This window comes from Triticum urartu, chromosome 6A (genome assembly GCF_056163025.1).
Source record: "Triticum urartu cultivar PI428250 chromosome 6A, HENAU_Tu73, whole genome shotgun sequence".
NCBI classification, from domain to species: Eukaryota; Viridiplantae; Streptophyta; class Magnoliopsida; order Poales; family Poaceae; genus Triticum; species Triticum urartu.
Window position 1 is genome coordinate 369,252,348 of NC_141878.1, and position 12,658 is coordinate 369,265,005.

The following is a 12,658-nucleotide window of genomic DNA, read 5'->3' on the forward strand; positions in this document are numbered from 1 at the left end:
TGGAGAGTCGGAAAGTTACTTACAGAAACATACCTGCTCTGGCTGACGCGAGTTGTCGAATGGAATCACCCTCCTGGATCCCCGAGGGTTGTCCTTGTTGCCAGTGATTCCTCTCAACCAGCTCTCCAAGGTATCCTCACTGACCTCCTCCAGGTGGATCCGAGTGGTATCTTCAAGCCCAGAATACATCCACATCGGATGATCGCGCGCCTGAAGGGGTTGGATGCATCGACTGAGAAAGACCTCCAGCAGATCCATCCCGGTCACTCCGTCGCGGACGAGCTGGACGACCTGTTCGACCAGCTCCTTGACCTGCGCCTTCTCTTCTGGAACTATCTTCAGGGGAGCAGGCTTCTCCACTCGAGCCAAGGAGAAAGGAGGAAGCCCAGTCGACTGGCCAAGGGTCGGTTGATCCTTGCAGTAAAACCAAGTCGACTGCCAGCCCCGGACCGAGTCAGGAAGGATGATCGCTGGGAATGTACTTTTGCTCCTCATCTGGATCCCCAGACCACCGCACATCTGGATCACCCGAGTCCTTTCGTCACTCGACTTGGTCTTTTTGACCGACTGGGAACGACAAGTGAAGATATGTTTGAAGATCCCCCAGTGCGGTCGACAGCCCAAGAAGTTTTCACACATAGACACGAAAGCGGCCAGATAGACTATGGTATTCAGAGTAAAATGGTGGAGCTGATCCCCAAAGAAGTAAAAAAAACCTAGGAAGAAAGGGTGGGGAGGCAGCGAGAACCCACGATCTATGTGAGTTGCTAAGAGGACGCACTCACCCTCTCTGGGCTGTGGCTTAGTTTCGTCTCCCGGGAGCCGAGCCGACTTGTGGGGGATAAATCCCCCTTCCACCAGGTCGTCGAGGTCGTCCTGCGTGATTGCTGAGCGGATCCAGTCGCCCTGGATCCAGCCCGCCGGCAGGCCGGACCTCGATGAGGATCCGCCCCGGTTGGTCCGCTTGCCCTTCGCCTTCACGGTTGCCTTCTTCGCGCGTTCCAGCACCGCCGTCTTGTCCTTCCCCATGGTGGCAGTTCGAGCTCGAGCGGAGATCCGGCGACGAGACGGGAGCAAGGGTGGCGGAGAAATAGGGAGAAAACAAAGAGAGAATGGTGGCATGCGGAATAGAGACCCGGCCCAACACCTTATATGAGGCTGCTCCCGAGTGGCTGACTGGTAAGCCCGGATGGCCCTGCCAAATCCCGTGGCGATCACGCGCGCGATACGTGGCGAAAAAGGTGGCGCGGGGATCGAGGCGGCTCCGCGCTATCCCATCCGTTTACTGCGGCCTCTCCCGTCCTGCGCGCTTCCCGAAATTTGGATCCCACGAAATCCGCGGGCAGCAGAACAACTCGTCGGACCGAAGATCTCCTCCGCACCGTCACTCAGAACTCTTCAAGTATAAGAACTCACTCGACAAAACCTAAGAATGGATCAAGGCGACTGGAAAGAAAGTTGTTGTCATCACTCTGGTCCGTTGATCCGAAACAAGGTATGCTCACGACATGAAAAATGAGTCGGAGATGTGCTCAAACCCTTTCTCACTCAAACCTCGATCCATTCAGGGGCTAATGATGAAGCTATGTACCTAGGGTAGGGTCATGGACGTGTCCAAACTGACCTACCCAAGGACACCTCAAGAAGAAATCACATTTCAATCGACTTGGCGGTGTTTCACTCGACGGACCCGGAGACACTCGACCAAGGAGCAACCACTCGACCAAGACCAGGCCGCCTGACGGCCAGGAGACCTAAAGTCACTCCGCACGCTAACGGTCGGCCATTAAGTAGCTTTTATGGTCATCATAGCACTTTATTAGGGGCGTTACCAGTAACGCCCGACCTTAATGTACTTAAAACCCCGCATAATTGAGGGCCGGAGGGGTCTGGAGGACTCTATATAAGCCACCCCCCTCCTCAGTGTAAAGGGTTCGCACCCCTGTAATTCATACTCTCATAATCCAGTCGACCGCCTCCGGGCTCCGAGACGTAGGGCTATTACTTCCTCCGAGAAGGGCCTGAACTCGTAAACCTTGTGCTCTTACAACTTCTCCATAGCTAAGATCTTGCCTCTCCATACTTACCCCCCTACACTACTGTCAGACTTGGAACCACGACATGTACTTCATTTGTCTACCATACCATGTTCTTTTTTTACATTGAAGTGTTGTTCTAGTGGTCTCTTGCAATGCCATCTTAGTTTCCCAATCATACACGCATATGTTGCCTTAGTGTTTTTCTGTATGTACTTCGCTAGCATATAGTTTTACATTCAAGTAGTTTTTTTACACTATTGTCCTGTCGTATCCCTAGCTCTTACATCATACTACCTCTTCCCGGATTACATGTCGCAGAAATGGATAAAACTGGATGTATCTTGAACTAAAATACGCCTAGACCCATTCATTTATTTCCGGATGGAGGGAATACATGTCAATATGTCATGCCTTTCTATTCTTCAGTACCTATTCCATCTCTGTTGTAGCATGTTTTATAATTGAAGCACCATTCTTCTATAAGGCATGCAAGGGGAAGACAGCTATGTTAGAATCTGAAGGGTTACAAACCAGGTCTTTGCAAAAGATCCAAACGCCAAGAGATAATAAACCAACTACAGTTTTCATACATACTGCTCCAGCACAGAGAAACCCAACTCCCATTGATAATAAGCAGATTCCAGTGGCCAAAGAACTAGTCCGCTCCAGTCTAGCAAAAATATGTCAACTCAATTCTAAGAAGCGTGTGTGTATCCTCGCATCATGAAATTTTATAGCATTCTGATCATATTTTCTACATGTTTCTTATTCATCTCTCTTTTAGAAAATAAGGTTAAACGATAGAAGATTTCCTCCATTGGGATCGTATTCGAGGAAAGTATCTTGCGGGAATTCTCTGTGCTCCAATGCTGATGTAAGTACCTGTTGTATATGCTGATGTAAGTACCTATTGTATATCACTATATTTTTACATCAGCATGTATTTTGTTAATCGGCATGAATCCAACCTTTATCTAATCTAAAATTTGTTGTAGCAAAATGTTAAAGGCAACAATGTTGATTTTTGTAGGGAAAACTGCCTGGTAGTTTTGCATACTAAGCTGCATGAGTGTACTATCTCATATCATGCACATTACTGAATTGTAGTGCTGCTCTGGTTGCCCATTCATTCATTGTGCCCATGTTGCTTTCGTATTACCTTACCTGGCTAATGATAGTTGTGCCATATTGTGTTAATTTGGTGTAGGCTGGTGTGGTCTGGTTGTCCAAACGTTCATTGTGTCAATGTTGCTTTCCTATTATCTGACCTGGCCATTGATAGCAATCCTAGTGTGTTAATTTGGTCCAGGCTACTGAAGATAAGAAGACAAACTCTGAAAACAGCAAGGCAACCCCATTGTTTCTTTCCAATAAATCTAGGCCAGGATATATGGCAATAACTCTTGATTAATCTGTTCGGTTCCCCTCCTGATTTATGTTATGATGTAGTGGTCGAGACACTCTCCACTATCAATAATACAAGCCTGCCAAAATCGCCATCTAAATCTGTTCAGTTTCCTTTGTGTCGAATGCAACGGAAAAAATGTATGTTTGTGAACCAATTAATGGCTGAAGCAATGATGGAAATGATGGAGGAATCAGAGGTGAACATTCGTGCGCAACAACAACTGATCAATGTTTTTAGAGACAGTGTAGCAAAGCAGTAAAAACTTGCCCACATGCTTATGGGCATCATCCACGTTGAGGTTGCAGATTGTGACATTGTAGATCGTTAGGTTCTGTTCATTTATTTGCACTGGTATCAATCTTTGATTGCCTAGTGGATGTAATTTCCTGTAATATATGCTGGATGTGCAACATTTTTCCCTATATGTCGTAACTTTGCTTGATCGGTTTTGGTCCTGTGCATAATTGCTCATCGTAATGGGCTCAAATTATCTAATTGGGCCTAAAGACATGTACGAACTTTAGTGGGCCCATTAAATTAATGGGCCGTTACCAGGCCAAAAGTTAATGGTCGGCCCTCTTACCTCCCAGGTCGTTAATAGGCCGACATCGAAGCAGGTAACAGGTGGGCCCATTTGATTTCACGAGCCGTTAACAGGCCGATACTAAGGTCGGGCTACATATGGCCCAACTATACTGTGGGCCTTTAGCAGGCTGAAAGAGACAGCGGGCTCATACTGGACAATGAAGAGCATGGGCCGCTAAGAGGTCGAAAGTCAGGCCGTACTGTAAATTGCCCAACTGTGTTGTGGGCCTTTAGCAGGCCGAAAGAGAAATCGGGCCGGTATTGGACCATGAAAAGCATGGCCGTTAAAAGGCCAAAACTCAGGTCCGACTATAAATGGCCCAACTCATTTATGGGTCGTCAATAGGCTGAAAGACACACCGGGCCGGAAATTGGCCCAACACTTAAATGGGTCGCTAAAAGGCCGAAAGATGTACATCCTGAAAATTGGCCCATCCCTTGAATGGGTCGTTAACAGGTCGAAACCACATCAGGCCGATATTGAGCCCAAATATTAGGGATGGCAGTTTTGCCCATGGGCATGGGTACCCGCGGGTACCCTACCCAAAAACAACGGGCATGGGCAAGACTTGGAGAGATTTTGTACCCATGGGTAGTGGATATCCATACCCACAAAATATATGGGTAGGGTATGGGTATGAAATTATGCCCATGGGTAACCCAATGGATACCCATGAATAGTTAATAAATGAAAATAACTCCTATGACATGAGGGGTCAACATCCAACTCCTATGGCCCACTCTAAGTATTGTATTCCTTAAATCGGCCATAGCTCATAGGCTGGTAATCACCTGCTCGCCAGTCCTCCTACCTCCTACGTGACTTCAAAAATATGAAATCTCGACTCTTCGTACCAAACTCATGTTCAACTCTCAATCTAGTGGTCCCCATTCGCACCGCCACCTCCGACGGCGTCAGGCTTCCACAAACCGTCACTCATACTCCCTTGGTGCCTCCAAGAGCCCACCCACCAAAGGAGACCGTGTTAGTGCTATGTTGCTCGCCCATCATCACTTGAATTTTAAACTCATTTCTCTACATATTTAAAATTTTAAATGCTCTATATTGTACCCACTGGATACCCATTGGGTATAGGATACCCGATGGGTATGGGCATGGGTGCCAATTTTCGCCCATGGGTATTGAAGTGGGTAGGTATGGAAAATCTCTGAGGATATGGGTTTGGGCAGAAGGATGTTGTACCCGCCCATACCCTGCCCATTGCCATCCCTACCAAATATATAGCAGGCTGTTAACGGGCTCGAACTGACGATGGGCTGCAATGGTGTCAAATCGTTAATGGGCCGTTGACGGGCCGAATTGGCACATCTCGTATGGGCCGTGGGATTAAATGGACCTGACACAAGTAGGCCTTATATGGGCCGGCCTGCTAATTTTTACTAGGCCGGCCTTTTTCACCGGAATGGGCCACTGTTGGGTCATGCCACATGTCGACCTATCATAGACATCTCCTGTCCAATGAGTGGATGACACCTGTGCTAACGCAGAGTTGACACATGGTTCCGTTGGCCAATGAGAATTTTACACGTGGAAAATCGCCATTGGTCCAGGCTGTTAACAGGTTATCGGATCCAAACAGGAACCCGATAGCTTAACGGTGACCTGTTACGGTGGATACCACGTGTCGGTCACCCTTGATGAAAGCACTTTTATGACGCGTGATTTATCGTCATGAAAGTGGACACTTCCATGATGATAATTTTGGTAATGTCATGGAACACTTCTACGACAGCACATGTATGACTATCTTGATTCTGTCATAAAATCGTCATGGATGTACATGCATGACAGAAAACGTGACCTACTGTGACAAACACGTATCATCACGAAAGTGTATTTTTTGTAGTGAGATAAACTTCCCTGCAGGGGTGCACCACGTTACCCCACACGCTCGATCCCTCTGGCCGAACACACTTTTCTGGGTCATACCCGGCCTCGGAAGATCAACACGTCGCAGCCCTACCTAGCCACAACAGAGAGGTCAGCATGTCGGTCTAAATCCTAAGTGTGCAGTGGTCTGGGCCCATCGCCCGTTGCACACCTGCACGTTGCGAACGCGGCCGGTAAGTAGACCTAGCCTCCCTAATACAAGAGCAGGCGTTCCAGTCCAATCCGGCGCGCGCCGCTCAGTCGCTGACGTCAAGAAGGCTTCGGCTGATACCACGACGTCTAGTGCCCATAACTGTTCCCGCATAGTTGGTTAGTGCGTATAGACCAGTGGCCAGACTTAGATCAAATATCCATATCTCGTTAAGCGTGTTATTAGAAGTATCCGCGGACACCGACCAGGGACCAGGCCCACCTGTCTCCTAGGTGGTCGCAACCTGCCATGTCGCTCCGCCACAAAGTAACCATCAGAGGGCTGCGGGGAACCCAGGCCCACCACTACCTAGATGGAACCACCTGCCCCTTTAGCCCCCATCTCCGAATCATCAACATAAGTATGTAACAGTACAATATATATACCCGTGAGCACCTCCCGAGTGATCACGGCCCAATAGTATAGCATGGCAGACAGACAAGAGTGTAGGGACACTGATGTAATACTAGCATCCTATACTAAGCATTTTAGGATTGCAGGTAAAGGTAACAATAGAAGTGACAAGGACAGGCTATGCAGCAGAATAGGTTCAAACTGATGAAACAGTAACACTACTCTAATGCAAGCAATAGAGGGAAGGAGTAGGCGATATCGGGATGAATAGGGGGGCTTGCCTAGAAGCTCGGTTGCACAGGAAGAAGGGTCGTCGGTGATGTAGTCGTACTCAGTGGCATCAGCGCCGGTCTAGGGGTCTATCGGAGAAGAAGAGGGGGAAGAAACAGTAAATACAGAGCAAACAAAGCACCCAAAATATAACAAGGCAATACGCGGTGCCAGGGGTGAGCTAACGCAGGGATAGGTGATACTGGCGAAGGGGAAAAACATCCGGGAAAGTATTCCCGGTGCTTTGCCTTTTTGGACACATGGACCGAAGGGGGACAGTTGCAGGTTCTCTATGCTAGGGACGTGTGGTGAACGAACGAACTGCGTATCCGCATTCGTCTCGTCGTTCTGAGCAACTTTCATGTACAAAGTTTTTTCATCCGAGTTACGGTTTGTTTTACATTAATTTTTAAAGATTTTCAATCATTTACTAGAATTAATAGATTAGTTTAATTCGAAAAACATTTATTGCATCAGCACGATGTCGGCATGCGTCACCAGTCAGTAGACCGGGTCAAACTGATGCGTGGGGGCCATTAGTCATTAACAGAGCTAAACTAAACATGATTAGTTAGTTTAATAAGTGATTAGGTTAGTTTAACATATTTAATTAAGTTAATTAATTGTTTAACTAACTAACTAACTAATTTTATTATTTTTATGTTATTCCTTTTTTGTTGTTTTAATAAAAGGGGCGTGGGGCCCATATGTCATAGGCCCAGACGGCCATATCGGGCGCGGACGATGGGTTACGTGTGCAGGACATGGGCGCCGCCCGAATGCGCACAACGGGCGCCCGACCACTGGCGACGGCGAGGGCACGGCGGAGGCGGGCGGGGCTGCCGGCGGAGGCTGTCGGGGCGCCATCGGTGATGCGGCAGCGGCAAGCGGTGGCGGGTGGGGGCGAACCTCGCCAGGACAGCAGCAGAAGCAGCTGCGGCCGCGGGGAGGGCGCAGTCGCGGTGCGCGACGAGCGCGGCTGGGCGGAGGCGAGCCGGTCGGGCGGCCTGGGGAGGCCGGAGGCGGGCGACGCGGGTGAGCAGGTTCGCTGATACGTCTCCGTCGTATCTATAATTTTTTATTGTTCCATGCCAATATTCTACAAATTTCATATAGTTTTGGCAACTTTTTATACTATTTTTGGGACTAACATATTGATCCAGTGCCAGTGCCAGTTCCTGTTATTTGCATGTTTTTTGTTTCGCAGAAAATACATATCAAACGGAGTCCAAACGGGATAAAAACTGACAGAGATTTTTTTTGGAATATATATGATTTTTGGGAAGAAGAATCAACGCGAGACGATGCCTGAGGGGGCCACGAGGCAGGGGGCGCGCCCCAGGGGGTCAGGCGCGCCCTGGGCCCTCGTGGCCACCCCGTAAGGCGGTTGGTGCCCTTCTTTCTCCGCAAGAAATCTAATATCCGGATAAAAAGCATGTCCAAAATTTAGCCCAATCGGAGTTACGGATCTCCGGGAATTTAAGAAACAGTGAAAGGGCAGAATCAGGGAACACAGAAACAGAGAGAGACAGAGAGACAGATCGAATCTCGGAGGGGCTCTCGCCCCTCCCATGCCATGGAGGCCATGGACCATAGGGGAAACCCTTCTCCCATCTATGGAGAAGGTCAAGGAAGAAGAAGAAGAAGGGGGGCTCTCTCCCCCTCTCTCCAGGTGTCGCCGGAACACCATCGGGGCCATCATCATCGCCGCAATCTACACCAACAACTTCACCGCCCTCATCACCAACTCTCCCCCCCCTCTATCCAGCAGTGTAACCCCTCTTTCACCCGCTGTAATCTCTACTTAAACATGGTGCTCAACACTATATATTATTTCCCAATGATGTATGGCTATCCTATGATGTTTGAGTAGATCCATTTTGTCCTATGGGTTAATTGATGATCGTGATTGGTTTGAGTTGCATGTTTTATTATTGGTGTTGTCCTATGGTGCTCTCCGTGTCACGCAAGCGTGAGCGATCCCCGCTGTAGGTTTTGTAATATATTCATGATTTTCTTATGGTGGGTGGCGTGAGTGACAGAAGCACAAACCCGAGTAAGTAGGTTGTTTGCATATGGGAGTAAAGAGGACTTGATTCCTTATAATGCTATGGTTGGGTTTTACCTTAATGATCTTTAGTAGTTGCAGATGCTTGCTAGAGTTCCAATCATAAGTGCATATGATCCAAGAAGAGAAAGTATGTTAGCTTATGCCTCTCCCTCAAATAAAATTGCAATAATGATTACCGGTCTAGTTATCGATTGCCTAGGGACAAATAACTCTCTCGTGACAAAAAGCTCTCTACTAAACCTAACTTAGTTGTGTCTTTATCTAAACAGCCCCTACTTTTTATTTGCGCACTCTTTATTATCTTGCAAACCTATCCAACAACACCTACAAAGTACTTCTAGTTTCATACTTGTTCTAGGTAAAGCGAACGTTAAGCGTGCGTACAGTTGTATCGGTGGTCGATAGAACTTAAGGGAATATTTGTTCTACCTTTATTTCCTTGTTGGGTTCGACACTCTTACTTATCGAAAGAGGCTACAATTGATCCCCTATACGTGGGTTATCATTCGCGTGCAGCGCACAACCACGGGTGCGGTGGACGCGGGGTCAGAGGGCGGTGAGCGTGGCCGAGCCGCTGGATGCGACAAGCGCGGGAGGGAGGGTTTCGAGAGGGGGGGGGCAAGCGCGGCTCACCGGGAGCCGGACCGGGATGCCAGTGGGCTCGGGGTGAGGAGTACGGTGGCGAACGGCACGATGCCAGCTACGTTCACCGGGGTCGGCGTAGAGGCGGGGGGCGTCGCGACGAGGGGGGCTCCAGGGAGGAGGGCGAGGCGTCCGGCGAGGGGCGGCACCGGGGTGGGCGCCGGCGTCCGGGCATGGGGCGGCGCGGTCGCCGGGGTCCCTGGCCCTCGATCTGGATCGAGGGAGGGGCAGAGAGAGCGAGGGGAACGTGGGAGGAGCGAGTGGAGAGTAGGGTGCGACATTTAGGTCACGGGGGGACGGGGTTAGGTGTAGGCAGGGGGTGGGCCGGCCTGGCGGCCTGTTGGCCAGTTGGGCCGGTTGGCCATCTAGTTCAAGGCCCAGCTGGGAGGGGGGACTTTTCCTTTTTATTTTAGTATTTTTTTATTGTTTTAAATTTTTTCTCATTTGTTTTTGTTTTACAAAATACATACAAGAGCACTTAAATTAGTGTGACTAGTTTTATCACTGCCACCAAAAGTTTCACTCCATATTAAAATAGTTTAATACTTTATAAATTATAAAAGGTATTTATTTAATTGTTTAAGACTGTTTTATTTACTTTGGGGCTTTTAATTACTCTATAAAAATGTGGTTTCTGCTCTAATATTTTCTACGGATTATTTACCACACATAGAACATTTTAGTTTTAACGTTTGAAAACTTTGACAGTTTGACTTTATTTTAAATTTGAATTTGGAATGGATTTGAATCAACGCGAGATTAACAACAGTAACCGAGGTGACGTGGCCTCATTAACGTGAGATTACTGTAGCTTAATTATCTGGGCGTCACAACCTTATTAGTTTCAGCATTTCATAATATGTATCCCTTTACTCCTAAACCGCAACCAACAAACACACACTTAATGGCTCTAGGTTCAAGTTTTCCATTATTAAAGTGTGCATATGTGGTGCAACCGAAAACTCTCAACTGTGAATAATCAGCTGGTGTACCAGACCACCTCAATGGGAATTTTCTTATTAAGTGGAATGGATGGTGACCTGTTGATGAGGTAGCATGCGGTGGAGACGGCTTCAACCCAAAAAATGTTTACCCATGCGAGCATTTGACAACATGCAGCGAGCCCTAGAGATGATGGTTTTGTCCATGTGCTCAGCCAGACCATTCTGTTGAGGAGTGTATGGGGCGGTGTGGTGTCTGATAATGCCCAAGTTTCTACATTAACTATTAAAAGCTTTTGAACAGAATTCCATACCATTGTCACTACGAAGTACTTTTACCTTCCTCTCAATTTGTCTTTCTACCATAACTTATCCTTAAAGGAATCAAACACATCATATATTTTTATAAAATAAGCCCACACTTTTCTAGAGTAATCATCAATAATTGTAAGCATATAATGAGCACCAGCAAGCGAGGGTTTACGGGAAGGTCCCCATAAATCAGCATGTATGCAATCTAATATACCTTCTGTGGTATGAACAACAACATTGAACTTTACCCTCTTGTGCTTATCAAAAATGCAGTGCTCACAAAACTCCAACTCACTTACGTTGTAACCATCCAGAAGTTCTCTCATGTTCAATTCTGCCATGCCAAGTTTACTCATACGCCCAAGGTGAATGTGCCAAATATTAGTTTTACTAGATTTATCAGAAGTAACAGCAGCAACCGCAGTACCAGTAATTGTGCTTCCTCTAAGAACATATAACTTAGCAGAATTCATGTCACCTATCATATGAATGAGGGAACCTTTTGTTACCTTCAAAACTCCACTTGAACCGGAGTGCTTGTACCCTTTGACGTCAAAAGTACTCAGTGAGATGAGGTTTCTGGCCATGCCTGATATGTGCCTCACATCTATCAACGTGGGCATCATGTCGTCATGCGTTCTGATCTGAACAGAACCAATGCCCACAATATCACGTGGGTTGTCATCTCCCATACGCACAACATCTCCACTCTACACAAAGTCATAAGTAGTGAACCAATCTCTGTTACAACATATATGAAACGAACATGCATATCAAGTATCCATTCATCATGACATGAAACACATCCAGGAAAAACAACTAAAACATCATCGGAATCATACTTATTACCATATGTAACATTGACCTTACCATCACCATCAAATTTATTTTTAGGTTTCCACGTACCGTTCCTCTCCTCCTTATTTCCAACTTCCAATAGTCATCAATGAGATGACCCTCTTTCTTACAATACCTATAGAATTTTTCCTTCCCAGATCCTCTGGACTTCGAACGACCTCTGGTGTTCTTGCTTTTATCTCTGTTGTTGTTGTATTTTTTTTTGCTCAGGCCTGCCTCATACCCGCAAAGCTTCTCCTTTGGAGGACGATTCCTCAGATTGCAACATATCTGTCACCTTTTCCTTTTGTTGAAGGGCTTCATATACTTCAGTAACAGTTAGTTCATAACGGCTATATAATATGGTATCTCGGAAATTTGTAAAAGAACTAGGCAGAGAGCATAAAAGCAGAAGACCTAAATCCTCATCATCATACTTTACGTCCATTGACTGTAAGTCAGAAACGATCTCCTTGAAGATCGATAAGTGGTTTAGCACCGAACCACCTTCTTGCAACTTGTGCGTGAACAACTTCATCTTCATGTGCATCTTACTGGTCAGATCCTTGGACATGCAGATCGACTCTAGTTTCAGCCAGAGAGCTGATGCAGATTTCTCTTTCAACACTTCTTGCAAAATATTGTTAGATAGATGAAGATGAATCAAAGACAAAGCCTTACGATCTCTGCGCTTCTCATCCTCGGTCCACGCCTTTGGTTATTTTCCACCGAAGCCATCTAGCGCCTCGTCCAGATCGGGATGCGCCAACATAGCCCGCATCTTTACTTGCCACAAGGAAAACCTCGTGTCGTAGTCCAACAGCGAAATATCAAACTTCACCGATGCTAGATAGAAACCCTAGACAGAAAGAAGGCTCTGGTACCACTTGTTAGAGATATGATAGGCAAAATCAACTCGATGAAGAATGAAAACAAGCAGGAGACACGAGATTTTAACATGGAAAACCCTTCCAACACAAAGGGGAAAAAACCACGGGTGTTAGCCAGCCCATCTTCACTATATCGAGGGAGGTTACAAACACCGAGGATTTACAACTAATCAACGTATCCCGCGCGACGGTTGAGGTATATATAAC